The sequence below is a fragment of the Ascaphus truei genome, chromosome 4 (genome assembly GCF_040206685.1).
Source record: "Ascaphus truei isolate aAscTru1 chromosome 4, aAscTru1.hap1, whole genome shotgun sequence".
NCBI classification, from domain to species: domain Eukaryota; kingdom Metazoa; phylum Chordata; class Amphibia; order Anura; family Ascaphidae; genus Ascaphus; species Ascaphus truei.
The window spans coordinates 103,630,425-103,637,628 of record NC_134486.1 but is presented as its reverse complement, the minus strand read 5'-3'; positions in this window follow the sequence as shown (position 1 = coordinate 103,637,628).

The following is a 7,204-nucleotide window of genomic DNA, read 5'->3' as shown; positions in this document are numbered from 1 at the left end:
TTGCCTCAGAGGATCCAGCCCGACGCACTGAAGACTACGTAAGGAGCCTCTTCAGTGTAAACACCAGTGCACCATCTCAACACGGATGGAGCGACTCCACAGATACCGAAGACCTGCTAGGCCCACGAGGAGAAGATGCCGTTCCTGCAATGGCACATGCTGCCTGGGACAGCCACAGCCACAAGAGTGATCCACACGCCAGCGTGCACACGGATGCACCACAACAGGCTCGCAATCCAGGTACACCCACGTGGGAGAAAACAGCCCCTCACGCTGGCCAGCAGCCATCACGCGTCCACGCCAAGGAAGAGGTGACCGCACAGACCGTCCCAGCAACCACCTCGGAACGGTACAAACGCGCCGATGTCTCAGGTCTGACAGACATAGCCAAGTACATGATCCGGCGCGACTTGGTGCACGCAGGACTCATCAGCTTCGACGACCGCCCTGAGAACTACCGGACGTGGAAGTTCACGTTCAAAGACACAATCGACAGCTTGGACTTCTCAGCAAGGGAAGAGCTCAACCTGTTAGTCAAGTTCCTGGAGAACGTATCCAGGGAGCAAGCGCAGAGACTTCGGGCGGCAAACGCGCACCAACCCCAAGTAGGTCTTGACCTAGTGTGGGAAAGGCTAGAAGAGTCCTATGGCAGCCCCGAAGCAGTCGAAGATTCACTCTTCAAAAGAATCGAGAGCTTCCCCAAGATCACAAATAAAGACAACTCGAAGTTACGAGATCTTGGAGACCTGCTGCAAGAACTGGAGTTCGCAAGGAAAGACCATTCCTTAATGGGTCTCAACGCCCTAGATTCAGCTCGTGGAGTGAGACCCATCCTGGAGAAGCTACCTTTCAACCTCCAAGAAAGGTTTCTTTCACAAGTTTCCAAATACAAAAGGGAGAATCAGGTTGTCTACCCCCCATTCTCAGTTTTCTTGAGCTTCATTCGCGAAGCAGCAAAGACAAGGAACGATTCCAGCTTCATCTTAGGGGCGCAAACCACATCCAGCGTCAGCCACCCGAGGAACAAAAGGTCAACAGCAAGGTACAAGGATTCCAGAACACCCATCTCGGTCCACAGGACGGACGTGCCCCCTACGACCCACGCGAGTCCCAGCCAGACGGCCGACAGGGACAAAAAACCAAGGGACCTTAACAAAGAATGCCCTATCCACAAAAAGCCGCATCCACTTAACAAGTGCTTCGGATTCAGGATGAAACCCATAGAGGAGCGAAAGAACCTACTCAGGGAATGGGGAGCCTGTTTCAAATGTTGTGCTTCCACAACTCATTTATTCAAGGACTGCAAAGAAGCTATGAAATGCACAGAGTGCGATAGCGACAGGCACATAGCCGCTCTACACCCGGAAGCTATGAAGCCCAAAGCAAGCAAAGCCCCTAACCCTCCGACAAAGCAGGGCGGGGAGGAAGAAGTGGGAGACACACCCCCCCCGACGTCAGTAGCATCCAAATGCACAGAAGTATGCGGAGAAGGAAACGACGGTAGATCTTGCTCTAAAATATGTCTGGTAGCAGTGCACCCAGAGGGACAACCCCAAAGAGCCAAACGGATGTATGCAATCATCGACGACCAGAGCAACCGATCGCTGGTCAGGTCAGAATTCTTCGATATGTTCAATATACAAGACAGTACTTCTCCTTACACTCTCAGAACGTGCGCAGGGCGAATGGAGACTACAGGGAGAAGAGTGAATGGCTAAACCATATGCTCAATAGACGGCAAAGTGAGTATGCCCCTTCCCACACTCATCGAGTGCAATCACATGGCAGAAGATAGGACTGAGATCCCCACGCCAGACGTGGCGCGACACCATCTCCATCTAAAAACCATTGCCGATCATATCCCACCACTAGACGAAGATGCCCAGATCCTGCTGCTACTTGGCAGAGACATCATGAGAGCACACAAGATCCGTGAACAGCGAAATGGGGACCACAACAGCCCAAGCGCTCAAAGGCTCGATCTAGGATGGGTGGTAGTGGGAGAAGTATGCATAGACAGGATACGAGGACCTGACAACGTAGGCGCCCTACGGACGAACTTGTTGGAGAACGGTCGTATGTCCCACTTCAAACCTTGTCCGAACCACTTTCAGGTCCACGAGAAGCTCGAGACCAAAAGGAACTATGGCGACGCGCCTGTGGCAAGAAAATACCCCAACGACCTAGGGAGTACAGTGTTCCAGACCACAAAGGACGACGACAAACAGGCGCCATCAATGGAAGACAAAGAATTCTTGAGGTTAATGGATAAGGAGCTCTTCAAGGACGAATTGGGCAGTTGGGTGGCCCCACTACCTTTCCGCTCGCCAAGAAGACGCCTCCCAAACAACAGAGACCATGCTATGTCTAGGCTCGCTTCGCTCCGCCGTAACCTACAAAGGAAACCGGAGACCAAGGAACACTTTGTGGCCTTCATGCAAAAAATCTTCCACAGTGGCCATGCAGAGTCGGCGCCCCCACTGAAAGAAGGCGAAGAATGCTGGTACCTCCCGTCGTTTGGCGTCTACCACCCCCAGAAACCTGGCCAAATCCGAGTGGTATTCGACTCCAGCGCTCAGCATCAGGGAGTCTCCCTAAACGATGTTCTCCTCACCGGGCCGGATCTGACAAACAGTCTTCTGGGAGTGCTGATCCGCTTCCGCAAGGAACCTATCGCCGTAACCGCAGACATTCAACAGATGTTCCACTGCTTCCTTGTGCGAGAAGACAACCGTAACTACCTAAGATTCCTGTGGTACCAAGATGACGACATAGAAAAAGAAATCACGGAGTACCGCATGAAAGTACATGTCTTCGGGAACAGCCCATCACCTGCAGTGGCAGCCTACGGCCTCAGAAGAACGGCCCAAGATGGAGAAGCAGAGTTCGGGAAACACGCCAGGAGCTTCGTCGAAAGAGACTTCTATGTGGACGACGGATTAAAATCAGTTCCCACCAAAGAAGAAGCCGTAGATCTACTCAAGAGGACACAAAGGATGTTAGCAAAGGCCAACCTAAGGTTGCACAAAATAGCTTCCAACAGTGCCACAGTAATGAAGGCGTTCCACGCAGATGATCAAGCACCAGATCTCAAGAATTTGGATCTGGGGACCGACACGCCTCCCATACAGCGGAGCCTGGGGATAAGCTGGAATCTTAAAACAGACACCTTTACGTTCCAGGTAGCCATCGAAGAAAAACCCTTCACACGTCGCGGAGTCCTGTCCACTGTTAACAGTCTCTACGACCCGCTAGGATTCGTGGCTCCTGTCACTATACAAGGGAAGTCTCTCCTCAGAGAAATGTCCTTCGAAAAACAGGAATGGGACACCCCACTACCTCCAGAAAAACGGAAAGAGTGGGAAACATGGAAACACTCCTTGAAGGCCCTCGAGCAACTTCAAATCCCACGCCCCTATTCACCTATATCTCTCACCGCCGCACACAGCAAAGAGCTTTGCGTGTTCTCAGATGCCTCCACCAAAGCTATAGCAGCGGTGGCCTACCTAAAAACCACGGACGTGGATGGAAGTTGCCACATCAGGTTCATCCTTGGCAAAGCTAAGCTGGCGCCACAACCCGACCATACTATACCCAGACTAGAGCTCTGTGGTGCAGTGTTAGCAGTAGAACTGGCGGAGCTTATCGAGAATGAGATGGACAGCAAACCAGATGCCGTCAAACTCTACACAGATAGCAAGGTGGTGCTGGGATACATATACAACAAGAAGAGGAGATTCTACGTATACGTAGCTAACCGTGTAGAAAGAATCAGGAAATCAACTCAACCAGAACAATGGCACCACGTGCCCACAGATCAAAATCCCGCAGATCATGCCACCAGATCAGTATCCGCATCTCAACTGCAGAATACGTCGTGGCTCACAGGACCAACGTTTCTTGCGCAGCCTGCGGAAAGGCTACCAACCCCAGTTGGCGATTTTGAACTCGTGGATCCCGAAAAGGATACGGAGATAAGGCCCCCACAAGTATCCGTGGTACTCACCAATGTATCGCACAAAAACGCATTCGGATCACACCGATTCCAACGCTTCTCAAGATGGACGGCCCTTCTGCGAGCAGTAGCCCATCTCGGGCATATAGCCTCCACCTTCCGCCAGACATCAGATGGTAAAACTACCGGCTGCCACGGCTGGCACATCTGCAAAGAGCTGCGCACCGTAGAGGAAATTACAAAGGCTAAGGAAACTGTTCTCGGTCATGTTCAAAGAGAAACGTATGCGGAAGAGATCAATTGCATTCGCGGAAAGAAGAGTGTTCACAAAAACAGTCCACTTTGGAAGTTGAATCCCTTCATCGACAACGACGGCCTCATAAGAGTAGGAGGCCGCCTCAATAAGACCCATTACAGAGACTATCCTTCTAATGTCCAAATCGGACTGTGATGGGGAAAAACTGGTTACCAGTGCCGTGGACTTTTAAGAGACATTGTGGTGCATCAAGCTAACCAAGAGCTACGCACCCACCTGGCTTCCCTTACTGGAAGGCCTGGCCAAAGGACTTTGATGCCAGTGGTACCAGCCGGTATCACATTGCTATGGAAATATGGACCTTTGCAGTATATTGTTATGTTGTATGTATTGCACATATGTTCCACATAGCTTGCCATATAGTGGTATCTAAAGATACCAGACGGGGAGTGTTATGGAACAAGAGCCACATTTCTGACTCACCCCCCTCTCTCCTTTGCAGCTTCTGCCTGTCAGATTTTATTCCCAGCTGCATGGAGTCTGCAGACACATACTGTGCCTGTGTGGCTTGCAACAATGTTGCATTCCTTGCCTGCGAGCATGGAATCAGTGAGCTGCTACAGCAGTTTCTGAGATCCTCACCAGAATGGGCTAGTCTGCCCCCCCTCCTGTTTGTTCAGACATGGTCTGCCCCTAGACTATTCCTTTGCCCACACCGCACCTCACTTCCTTTTCAACCCTGGAGACAGTGAGTAAAGAACCTTTCTCTGTTTATCCCCCTTGGTGAGGCCATCTCTTTTTACCGGTTTCTAACTAATAATCACCACTACACACCATCCACAAGTATCTGTACCCTGCTACCTTTTCCCAATAAAGTGGAGGAAATATTACAGGACTTGGAGTGATTTAAAAGGGAACTGTGTTAATGCTATCGGGAGCCATTCATACCAACGTGCCCTGGCTTCAGAATACTCCCATACACACATACATACACTTGCTCCTATACACACATACATACACTTGCTCCCATACACACATACATACACTTGCTGCCACACACACACACACACACACACACACACACACACACACACACACACACACACACACACACACACACACACACACGGAAAGGCCGCGACCAGCACCACCACCACGCTCCTCCCCCACCCACCCGCGCCCATCTCCCGCTCGTGGGAGGGGGGGGGGGCAGGCCGACACCCCCCCCCATACCTTACGCGGGCATATTGGAAGCTTTGGGGAGGCAGGGTGGGGGGGAGGCACGTGGCGAGGTATCCCCCAGGGGACCGTCAGCCCCGCAGTGGCCGCCACTATCCTGCTCCCCTCGCCGGCATGTCTTCACAATGCGCGGCCAAGCAGCTTTGCAGACTGCTTCTTCCCCCCAGCCCGCGGCGGCATGAAGCTAGCAGGTGGGGAGGCGGCAGGGTAGGTGGGAGTCATGTGGTGAGGGCCGAGGCCGCCCCCCCACGCCAACCGGGCTGCAGCAGTGGGGACCTCCCGCCCCGGGCAGCAATCGGTGGATCGAGGGGGAAGGGGACAGGAGCAGGGGACAGGAGCAGGGGACAGGAGGAGGGGAAGGGGATAGGAGCAGGGGAATGGGACAGGAGGACGGGAAGGGGACAGGAGCAGGGGACAGGAGGAGGGGAAGGGGATAGGAGCAGGGGAATGGGACAGGAGGAGGGGAAGGGGACAGGAGCAGGGGACAGGAGAAGGGGAATGGGACAGGAGAAGGGGAATGGGACAGGAGGAGGGGAATGGGACAGGAGAAGGGGAAGGGGACAGGAGCAGGGGACAGGAGCAGGGGACGGGAGCAGGGGACAGGAGCAGGGGAATGGGACAGGAGAGCTGCCGCGGTGGAGAGTAGGGAGCCATGTGGGGACCAGGGGGATTGCAGGGAAGGAGCAGAGGGGCCGCAGCATGGCGTGTACTTACTTTTGATGTCCGGGCAGAAAGAATGGCCGCTCGTTGGGGGCGGGCTCATATAGAGCCTGGCCGCGCGCCCACAAAGCCTGGGAGCGCGGGCCAATCAGCGGTCAGGCAGGGGGAGTTTTTTTATTTATTTATTTTTCAGCGCAAGCAGGGAAAATTGAGCGCGAACGGGGGAAATTTAAAAAAAACACGTGTGCTGCTTGGGCCAATATTTACACGCCCGGGGGTTAAATCCACCCGCGAGTAAATGTATAGGATTGTCGAACACTGTATATATATATATTTGTCAAACCGTCGTATGTGTCTGTGTCTCTATGTGTCTGTATGTGTCTCCCTGTGTCCCTAGAGGAAATCGCATTGGATCTTTGGCCTGTCACTCCGCCTCAGGCCAATGAGATGGCTCCCTTGGCCCGCCCGCCCCCGCACACCTCTCATTGGCCTGAGGCGGAGTGACGGGCCAAAGGTCACACACACACACACTCAAACACTCATACACTCACACCCCCCCCCCAAGCTCACACCCCGGCGCCGCTACAGTCAGCGGGGGAGCGGAGCGAGTGCCCGGGACACAGCGGGGGAGCGGCCACAACACGCTGCCTCCCGCCTCACATCCACGTGGGAGCGGCCGGACGGGTGAGGGAGCGGCCGGATGGGTGAGGCAGCGGCCGGACGGGTGAGTGAGCGAACAGGCGGACGGCTGAGGGAGCGAGCAGGCGGACGGGTGAGGGAGTGGCCCACAACAGGCGGAACGTTTCGGGGGGGGGACAGATGGAAGGTTTCGGGGGGGGGGGGACAGACGGAAGGTTTCGTGGGGGGGGGGACAGACGCAAGGTTTCGAGGGGGGGGGGGACAGATGACCGGCAGACACTGGGGGAAGGGGGAGCAAGCGGCCACATGATACATTAATTGTCACTTACCTCCCGCACCCCCCCACCCCACTTCCCTTCCTCCCCCCCCCTTCCCCTCCTACTCTCCATTTCACCTCCCCCTCCCCTCCACTTCCCCTCCCCCTTCACCTCCCGTCACCTCCCCCTTCACCTCCC